We start from the raw sequence: 10,634 nt of genomic DNA on the forward strand, positions 1-10,634 counted from the left end.
CTCATGGGCTTCTTCAGATCATCTAAAAGTGCTTAGTATTTAAATAGAAATAATGTGGTGTATTCTAAATGAGGATTTAGAGCTGCTTAGGGAAACGAAATATCATGGTCTTTCTCTATCTAATTGTATTGCCAAATTTATTTATTTATTTGAGATTAAAACTATATTTAATGCTTCTCTTGTACAACTATGAGCTCTTATTTTCACAAAGTACCTTCAGTAGTTTGTTCAAGAATACTGTTTAGAACAGTGTAACAGTATTTATGCATATTGACTTAGAAGTAAAAGGCAGTAACTGCCACACTTGATTTTAAATGACCTCATTTCTTCTTCTTTTTTTTTTTTTTGTGGTATGCGGGCCTCTCACTGTTGTGGCCTTTCCCGTTGCGGAGCATAGGCTCCAGACGCACAGGCTCAGCAGCCATGGCTCACGGGCCCAGCCGCTCCGCGGCATGTGGGATCTTCCCGGACCGGGGCACGAACCCGTGTCCCCTGAATCGGCAGGCGGATTCTCAACCACTGCGCCACCAGGGAAGCCCCCTCATTTCTTCTTTAAGAATGATGAATGCCTATTATGAGGACATCCACGTCCTGATGGAATTTTGTTTGCCTTTGTTCCATCTTTTACAATGAGGATGAAGCTTACTAAATTGGAAGACATGGTTGCTTAAATTATTGACAGGGCCAATTTTCCTCTCATTTCTTCCTGGACAAATATCACTAGTTTGGAATACGCTGGGTTCTCTGGCAGAGGTGAACACATATAGCCACAAGCATGGTTACAACCACAAATATAATTTGAAGATGGAGGATGTGCTAGAAAATCCACACTGGTAGAACTGACAATATCCATATTCCCTCTGTAGTGCTTCAAATACACTAAGTCGATAAAGTCTCGGGGGGATATTGAGCCCATGGCAAAACTTTGTGTAATGGTATGACACATGAATGTGTCCGAATCAATTTTTTGTACCATGCTGTACACTTTTCAATGATTTGTCCCATGTAATTCTGTTTTCAGGTTTGTAGAGGAAATCAGATAGTTTAGATGTTTATTCCGGAATTATTCCTTCAACACAATATAGATTTCCAAGGAATTTTTTAGAAGCCTTGCTGGAAACAGTTATCTTTTTCTCAAAGATAAAATAAAAATCCACAAATAAATTAGTGAAGTCTTAACCACTTTCCAGCCTGATGTTTCTTGATAGTAACCTAAAACTTCTTGAGCAGTTTGTTGGGCAAGTGCCTTCTAGTCCATCTACATTTCCCAGTAGATCTAGTCCAGAATTTTAATAACTATTAGGACTCTTCTCCACATCCTTGTGGTGATCTCCATACCTTTCAACCTGGTGATGTAACATCGGATGAGCTGGAACATATTCAGATACAGTAATGGTCAAGGATATCTTCACCCACAGGGTCAGCGGAAAATAAACACAAACCAAGATTGAGATGGCATCTTTTTCTGATAAGTTGAAACTGGATTCTTCGCACCTCATATCCTGTCCCAGCCTTGTATACTGGTTCACACATGTTGTTAAGTGGGTCTTTATATCTGTTTGTATAATCTCCCTCTTTCTAGGCTGCCTGACTGGGTCCCCAATCCGTACTGGATCACTGCCATTCTTGCCTGGGAATCTAGGTCCCCAAGGAGTTTGTTAAGTGCCATCCCTGGCCAAAATCCCTCCTCCAATTCCGCGTCTGCTTTGAGGGTGAGGGGCCGGCTGGAAACCCAGGAAAGCCGGGCTCAGGGATGGCAAGGGGAAGGCGCTGAAGAGGAGGGAAAAAAGTGGTCGGGGGATCTGCCCCTCTGGCCGAGTCGGTGTCTTATCCTGGGAGCGGGTGCTCTGAAAGCGGGGAGGCCGAGCGTGTTGGAAGGACTGGGGCTGTAGGGCTGGCTCTCAGCGACCGAAACGGCAGCCGCCAGTGCCCCAGGTCCCCATCCCCGCCCGGTCCCCTCTCGAAGTCCCGGGAAACTGGCCGAAGGAACCTCAGCCTGTCGTGCGCAGACCGGCAGCGCAGAGCCGTGGCCAAGGTGGGGAGGGCGTGCGGGGTAGCTACGCGGAGGTACCCCAGAACCTCCCCACCCCAGAAAGACCCGGAGGGAGAAACTACACTTCCAGGGAGAGCGACCTAACGACCCGCCCCACCCCCTGCCTCTGCCCCTGCCTCCCGCCCCTCGCCCCTCGCCCCTCGCCCTGCTAGCCCCCAGCGCCCGAGCGCCACCCATCGCCAAATTTATTTTGACATGGTCGGTATGTGGAATTCAGCCCACCAGGGGATCTCTTTCCTTAGTCAGAAATGGGAATGGACAATGTTCGCTCTGCTCTCAGGCTTCACCAGAGCTTAACTAATACAGCTCCTCTCTGCAGGCTGAAGCCCAGAGCTGAGAAGTCAGGACACTTGGGTCTGCCCACTACCCCCAACTGTCTTTGTGCCCTGTGTACCTTCCTTTTCCCACCATCCTTCTGGCCCAGGGAGAGCAGACTTTCCTCCAGATCCCTTCCTCCTACCTTTCCATTCACGCCACAAGGCGAGCCATTCTTGGTGGGCCAGTCTTGCATCCATACAAGATACACTCCCCGTCTTAGTTGTTAGACCTTTGTCTTGGTATAGAGCTTAACTCCCTGCCTTAGGGCATTTAACTGCAGCTTGATCTAAGATATTTAAAGCAGCAAAGACACCAGGAGATCTAATTATCTTATATAATGTTTGTTATGACTCTGTTATTCCTGGGTGTAAAATTCTCTTTCCTAGGACTTATGGAAACCAGTGATCCTGCAAAAGCCCAGAGTCCAGGTTGGCCGTGGTGCAATGAACAAAATGGAGGACCTGTATTCTACTCCGTGTCCTGTCAATGAACAATCTATCTCCTGCAAGCTGGTTAACATCCCTGAGCTCTGGCTTTCCTACTGGTTAAATGGGAATGTTAAAGATAAAAATCTAAATTTACAAAATACTTAAAAAAAAAATCTCTTTATTGGAGTATAATTGCTTTACAATGGTGTTAGTTTCTGCTTCATAACAAAGTGAATCAGCTATACATATACATATATCCCCAAAATACTTTTCTTGATAGTCTCTTATTAAAAGGGGTAATTAACTTGGATAGACATATAAGTGATGAAGTATAATTCAGTAAAAAGAAAAGAGGTGGGTAATAAGAAACTGGAGTCTAGTCCCCTCACTGTCATTAAGGAACTTTGGTACTTTAGACAATCACTTTCTGGGCCTTAGTTTCAACATGTGTCAAATGAAAATAATAATATCCATCTGTGTCTATAAGGATAGAAAAGCACTAAGAGATTTAAATGAAATGAATTTTTAAATGATTTACGTGTTGCTGTATAAATAGAACAGTATTAAATTTACCAGATTTTCTATAAAATCATTCTTAGAATCTACGCAGGGGAACATTTTATCTGTTGAAGACAATTAGAAATAAGTCCATATAATACAGATTAAAGCCCTGGAGATAAACTCAGTCCTTTAATGAAGTCTGCTGCAGAGCAAAGAGTGTAAGAGCACTATCCCAATTGACTATTTAATGCCTGATTAAATACAGGATGGCCTGTGAAAGTAACAAGCAAACTATTCAGGCAGTGGGATAAGTTTTGAGAGAGGGGGCAGTGGAAATAATCCCTACAGAGAATTTAAAAAATACTAAAACCAACAAAAAGTCAACCTACTTTTTTATTACTACCATGTGCTAGTGATTGTAAACCATATCAGTGATCATATACCATCCCTTTCAGGATGGACCACAGCTCTGCCCAGTCCCCGACCCTGCCCTTGTTATAGCACTGTGTTCAGGAGTAGAGCTAGAACTTCATTCCTGCAAGGACAATCTACAGGCTATAGGACACAACACCTCTTTACACACACACACACACACACACACACACACACACACACACACACACCCTCATTTAGCAGTACCTGTTTGACCTTCCTGACCCAAGATCTAGAGGATCTTATAAGATTTGCAACAGAAGCTTGTCTACAAAAGTTGGGGCTCTGCCATGCTTACCGGCAGCCGAATTGGAAAGAGCAAATCTGGGGAGGCCAATGTCTCCTGGAATGTGAAGAGCTGGCTTTGACTGAAGATGAAATTTTAATGAAACTCTTCTATGGTGGACCATCTTTATCAACTACTTGCCCTTGCTTCATATTTTAGCTTTGAAATATTTTCTCTCATTGCTTCTCACTAAGAAACTATTCTTTTTGACTCCCCATAGTTTGCCAGCTAATGAATCATTTATAACTTGCCATTAACAGCCAAGTTCTAATATGTCTAGATATGATTTCTATGTGTTTTTCAGACACAGCTTATAGGATTTTTTTAAACTGCTCTGGGGGTTCTTTTAAACCCTCAAAATCTGCAAAATTCAAGTACAGAATCTCAATATAAGACTGAAAACTTTCCTATAGAAAGTATTGATAATTAATAACTAGATGGTTTTAAGTCTTTGCTGAAAGGAATAATATGTACTTGCAAGCATAATGGGAGTTTTCAGTTTATTTCCATTTGTTCACTTATTATGTCTATCTTCCTTGAAGTCTATAAACCTAAATAGAAGAGCTGTTTTAAGCATTTGTTTGCTCATTTCAACCCCTCATTCATCTCTGGGTCTGTTCCTATTGACTACTACTCACTTCCCCCTGTTATGGGTCACATCTTTTTGGCTTTTTTAAGATAACTACCTAGTAATTTTAAAATTATATGCTAGACTTTGGAAATGCTGCATTTTTAAGAGTCTGGTTGTTTTTCTTCCAGGAAGGAATGTTGAATTTTTTTACGGCAGGAATAATTGACTGCCAGATCAGCGGGATACCTTGGAGGCTTGTTTTTAAGCTTTGTTAGGTGGGGTCTAGTGCAGCCCTTAGTGGAGAGCCTGGTCCCACTGGCTCCCAGGGGAAAGCCCACAGTGTTCAACAAAGTCTCTTCACTCGGGATGGTCGTGCTCTGTGGGAAGTCCAAAACCTCCCATGAGCTCACAGAACCCCTGTAGCTGTTTTCTGCCTGTCTCACTGAGCTGCACTGTGTGTAAGAATTGTATTTGGACGAAGATAAGAGGACCAATAGGTGGATTTCTCGAGCTCCTTCTCTGTGTGACTCCCTGCTCCTGGTACCCTGGCCCACAAGTCCCAGCTGCCTCAGCATCCCTACTCTGATGTCTGCTCTTCAGTCAGCTCAGTGAAACTGCTTGGGCTTCCCCTCCCCCTCCCAGCAGACAGTGCCTCAGGCTAAAGGCTATGCATGCATCAAGGGCTCACTTAATGACTTTTTCTTCTCTTAACAGTCAGATTCTTGAGCTGCCTGTTATCCAATGTCTGAGAACAGTTACTTCATGTTTTATGCCTGCTTTTGTGTTTGTTTAAAGCATAAGTCTAGACCTGACAGTTACCACAAGTGAAGACTAGTTTGCTTGCTTTTACTTCTCGGTTTTCAATGTAGTCATAATTTTTTAAATACTTCTTATTGATCTTTTAAAAAGTATTATCTGTGGCATGATTTTCCAAAATGTGTTCCATGAAAAATTAAAAAGACTCTGTATTAAAATAGCTTGGAAAATGCATTTGTCTTGACGGCAGGACACCTCAGAGCCATAAAAAGCTAATATGGATTGTAAATTTTCAAGGGACTATATTATTTGCATTTTTCAAATTCATTTGACCACAGTATCCATTTTTAACAGATTGCCTTATGGGAGTACTAGACCATGGACCACTTTTTGGGTAATGCTGCTCTGTGGCTGCTATTTATTAATTTTATTAAAAATTTATACACCTAATTAAAAGGCAAGTATGGTTATAACTATCTTCTAAATTAATTTTTAGATGGAAAATAAGCTTAGCTTCTTCTTCCTCTTTCTAATCTGCTTCCAGCCAAAATTATTCCAGGAAGTCCTCAAGAAATCTATGGAGATACACGTGTACATATACGTAGATTCCCAATGGTTAAGTTTGCAGTTGGGCCCTTTCAATATTTTATGTATCATGAAAAAAGGAGAGTTTTAAAGGGAGAAGTGTAATTTTACATTATGAAAACATGGGTTTCATTCTGACATTTTTTTTTCTAAAAGAAAAGGGCATTTTTTTTTGAGATACTTTATGTCAGTATTTTTCATTTGGTGAAGTTATTGTCTTATTGTGCTGTTTGATAAACGAGGTATCACTAAAGATGTGAGAATGATGAGCCTTCAGGTGCAGCAGCAGCAGCTGTTGGATCTCTTCATCATTAATAATTAAATTATTTTAAGTATTTCTTACAGCTCACACAAAGATCTGGGCACAGCTGGTCTGGTTAGGGAGCAACTCTAGGAATTCCTACCACAAGTCTAGGAATTATATGGAAACAGCAGAGGTTACAGACATGAGCACGATTGACTGAGGGAAATTCAAGGCCCAGGGTGCAATCTCATTCTTCCGTTAACGTCTGCCAAGCAGCATTCCTCTCTGGACCTCAGTTTCCCCAACAGGACAATGAGTTCCTTGGACTAGGGGATTTCAGAGTTTCTTTCTAGCTCTTAAATTCTCCTGATCTTGTTGAATAATACTATATTAACTAAAAAGTGGCAAGAATGTCACTTCTAGAAAGCATTCCCTCTATGCCTGGAGTAGGAGAGATGTGTTCTGAAAAACACTGGAAAATATGGCTGTTGAGCAATTTGTGGGTTCATTTTAGCTTTACGCCTGTAAACAGAAAAATTCTTACCCTTCATGTTTGTCCTTCATGACTTAAATAATTCCCTTAATCACAATCAATTTGTCATCTGTCAAAACCTCACATTTCAGTCCTTGTCAAGTGACAGAGGTGATTGCTTTTCTCCTAGAAGTTTATTCCGTGTTCCTTCCTACAGATAGCAGAAGATTATAAAGCAGGAAGGAGACGTTCTCCCCAAAGATACAATAGAATTTTGCAGAGAACCAGAACAAAAGGTTTTTAAATCCCTAAATGAAGCCAGGAGGAAAAAAATAAGTCATTCTGGTTTTAGTTGCTAACAAAGACAGAGAAAGAAAAAAATCAGTTGCTATGTTACTTCTCCATTAGCCAAGCTCAGCACAAAGTGAAAAAGGATTTCCTGATACAGCTCTACATTATCTTCAGCTGCATTATTGGTTTAGATTATAGCAGAAAAGAAAAATCAAAGATCAAGGCTTTGTTTTCCCTGGGGCCTCAGATGCATCCGATAGTATATCTATCTGTAGGAGTATTATATATGGACACCATGGGATGCTCTGTGTTCTTGTCCTGTCCAAGGACCTGGTGAACCTGCGGAGTTGCAAGGTGTGGTTCCTGGGTCTTCACTCCCCAAGGCAATGCATTTCCCCAGAGTGGTGGAGCGCCTTACCTGAGGGTGGTGCAGACGGGAGACAGGGCTCACGGGTGGAAATGCAGCAGGAGGTTAGCCCTGAGGGTCAAGGCAAGTCCATGACGGGAAAAGGAGACTTGAAGTCTAACTCAAGGAAGATGAGGAACAGAGTACTGTCCCCTTGCTAGCCCATTGGTTCAGCTTTCTTGTTTTGGAATCCCATAGGGCATAGTGGCTAAGCACCGACTGTGGCAAAGACAGCCGCTTACTAACGATATGAACTGGGGCGAGTTGCTTAACTCCTCTGAACTTCTGTTTCCTCCTCTGTAAGATGAGGATAATAAATATAATCAAAATAAATGAGAGGATAATAACCTTAAACTTAAGATGGTGAGGAGTATTAAATGAAAGAATGCAAGTAAACTGCTTAGTACCTGGCTTATCAAAGTTAAACATTAGAACTAGTACAATCACATCCTACTGCCTTCTAGCTTTGACTGCTTCTAGCTATTCTTAGTGGCTTCTAGAATATAAGCTCCAAGAGGGCACAGATCACATCCTTCAGGTTCAGGATTGTATCATTAGCCTAGTAGAGTACCTGGCATATGGTAGGTACTTCATGAATAACTGCTGAATAAATAAATGAATTAATAAATGAACGAATTTCTAATCAGCACTCTTGGACAGCTTGCCTCCATCTCTGTGAGGGAGGGTCAGGCAGCCACCAAACACTAGCGCATCCCAAGGTGAAGGTCTCTGACCCTGCCTGGTTTGGCCAGGGACTCTGACACATGCCTGATCATTCACATTATATGGCTCTAGTGATGCAGGCAAATGTACTTGCTTTTTATTACAGTTTCCAGCAGTTTGGTCCAAGTCTCTTTTTGTATGTGTGTGGGAGTATACCATGTATCCCTCTTTGGTATTTTCACATAACCATTTTAAAATTCATGGTGCTGGGCCAACTGAGTAGTAATATCACTTTGTCCTGTCTCCCATATATTTCCCCAAAGAGAGCAATTACAGCAGGCATTTCGCTTCATCTGCTCTTCTACAGTAGAGAGTATCTGTGCACAGACAACTCGTTATCCTGACACAAATTTTCCACACGGAGACTCAGCCACTTGAATTCTGCTTTAAAGCCCTGTCCGTGGGATGACTACCATGTTTTGATATGTCTCTTGTGGGACCTCATTTCACAGGCAAGGAAAAGAGAGAAAAGATGGGTGAATGGAAGGCATGTCAGTGGTGATACAAACAGCAGCTCAGGAGTTGACGACTGTGTTGGTAGAGGATAATGCAGAGGGTCAGAGAGGAGTTAGAGGGCTGAAGGAGGTGGGCAGGAAAGCAGCTAGTCACCAGTGGCCTCCCACCGTGAGCTGTTCATACTTCTTATTATAGCACACACCACCTTTTAATGCTATTTTTCTTTTTCTAAAAGTTGTTCCCTACCACTACATTGTAGACTTGATGATGTAGACCCTGTCTTAGTCCAAGAGTCTAACATAGCTTCTGGCGTATAGTAATTCTGAAAAATTTTGAATGAGGGAGTGAATTAGTGGACAGAAGGATAGATGGATACCCAGAATATAAGGGACAAGGGAGAAAAGTGGAAGTTATTTAATAGGAGCTCTCCAAGTATTTAGTACCCAGAGTTGTTCCCAAAGTTGACCACAGGTGCAGAGCCTCCCTGGGTTTGGACTGAGGGAGCCTCTCCCCTGAGAAGGAGAGGATGGAGGGAGGCATAATTTTCAGTCAGTAGGCTGAGTTCAGTATGATAAAGTCCAAATATATCACCGCCTGGGAACCAGAATCAACATCTAGATTTGGATTTGGAGGCAGTAGCTCGAAGAAAAGTGGACAATAGTTCAGGATCCTTACTGGAAAAAGATATTGTTATCTAATTAGGTTTGATGTGTCTTCTTAGGAGGGCTTATGAGCAGACTGGCCAGTTCAAGTGTATCAACCAACATTGCCCTGCCAACCCATTGGTAATTAAAACCATAAGCTTTGGATTTGAAGCAGTGAGGATGAAGTCTGAATACTACCTCCACAGAGATCTTTCTTACAGAAAAGCTAGGGCACTGGAGAATGATTTGATTGTATTTGAAAGGTGGAGGGCATGGAGACTTCAGCATAGCTTCAAGATTCAATAGGAGTATGGGTAGGCCTCAGAGTGTAACTCTTCTTGGACGAGGAGAAGCACACAGTGGTTGGTTTTGCTCTTATACTTGGGGTACCAGATACTACTATGCTGCCAGCCTGAAAATATGAAGATCTGAGGCAAGAGCTAGCACATTGCAGGAGAAAGCCATTCAACCTATGATAGGAATGCTGAGGGTTTTAAATTCCAGAATCTGAGATGGTTTTCCAGGAATAAAATTTCTACTGAAGGAAAAGTACGAAGAGTACCTTATTTAGGGATGTTTTAAGGGTACACAGGGTTTATTCTAATCATATATGCTGAGACACATAGACATGGAAGTGAGTGTGATGGAGGAGGAAGTTTGGTATATTCACATATCCCCAGAAACAGGAGGCACAGCATGCCACGCTGTGGGACCACGTGGAGAAGCACCAGAGTCAATCAGAGGTAGAGGGAGAGAGGGAAAACATGGGGAAGAGCCTTTATTGTGATTTTTTTGTGGGATGGAGTGGATGAATCAGGGTAAGCAGGCTTAGAATGGCTATTTTGAATAATTTCAGCAGGCTCCAGGGTTTAAGGGCTGTCGCCAGTTATCTGCTACTTGGCTATGATAGTTAGGTTTATGTATCAACTTGGCTGAGCCATAGTACCCAGAGATTTGGTCAAACATTATTCCAATGTTTCTGTGACAGTGTTTTTTTGGATGAGATTAACATTTACATCAGTGGACTTTGAGTAAAGCAGATTGCCCTCCATAATGTGTATGGGCCTCATCAAATCAGTTGAAGGCCTGACTAGAACAAAGACTGGTCTCCGCTGAGCAAGAAGTAATTCTGCTAGAAGTCTGTCTTTTGTACTCAAACTGTAACTCTTCCCTGAGTTTCCAGCCTGCCAGCCTGCCCTGCAGATTTTAAGAGCCAATTCCTTAAAATAAACTCTATCTCTCTTCATACATAAACACACACACATACATGCACACACACCATTGGTTCTGTTTCTATAAAACCCTGACTAATTCACTGGACCTGGGGTGATCAGGGCAGATGGATAGCAGCCAGCAGTGTGAGTGTCCATAAAGGTGGTGGTTGGAGATGTGGATTGGTTGGTTTGTGTTCAAAAGGCACCCTCCCAGGAGAACTGTTTACGCTCTCCGAATTAACTAAGCCTGGGAG

The 10,634-nt window shown here is 42.3% G+C and overlaps 1 pseudogene; it reads right to left on the reverse strand.

Moving 5' to 3' along the window:
* Nucleotides 1–541: 541 nt before the first annotated feature.
* LOC131757569 (stAR-related lipid transfer protein 6-like) lies at nucleotides 542–1,258 on the reverse strand (annotated as a pseudogene).
* Between the last annotated feature and the right edge of the window lie 9,376 nt (nucleotides 1,259–10,634).

This window comes from Kogia breviceps, chromosome 5, assembly GCF_026419965.1.
Source record: "Kogia breviceps isolate mKogBre1 chromosome 5, mKogBre1 haplotype 1, whole genome shotgun sequence".
NCBI lineage: Eukaryota > Metazoa > Chordata > Mammalia > Artiodactyla > Physeteridae > Kogia > Kogia breviceps.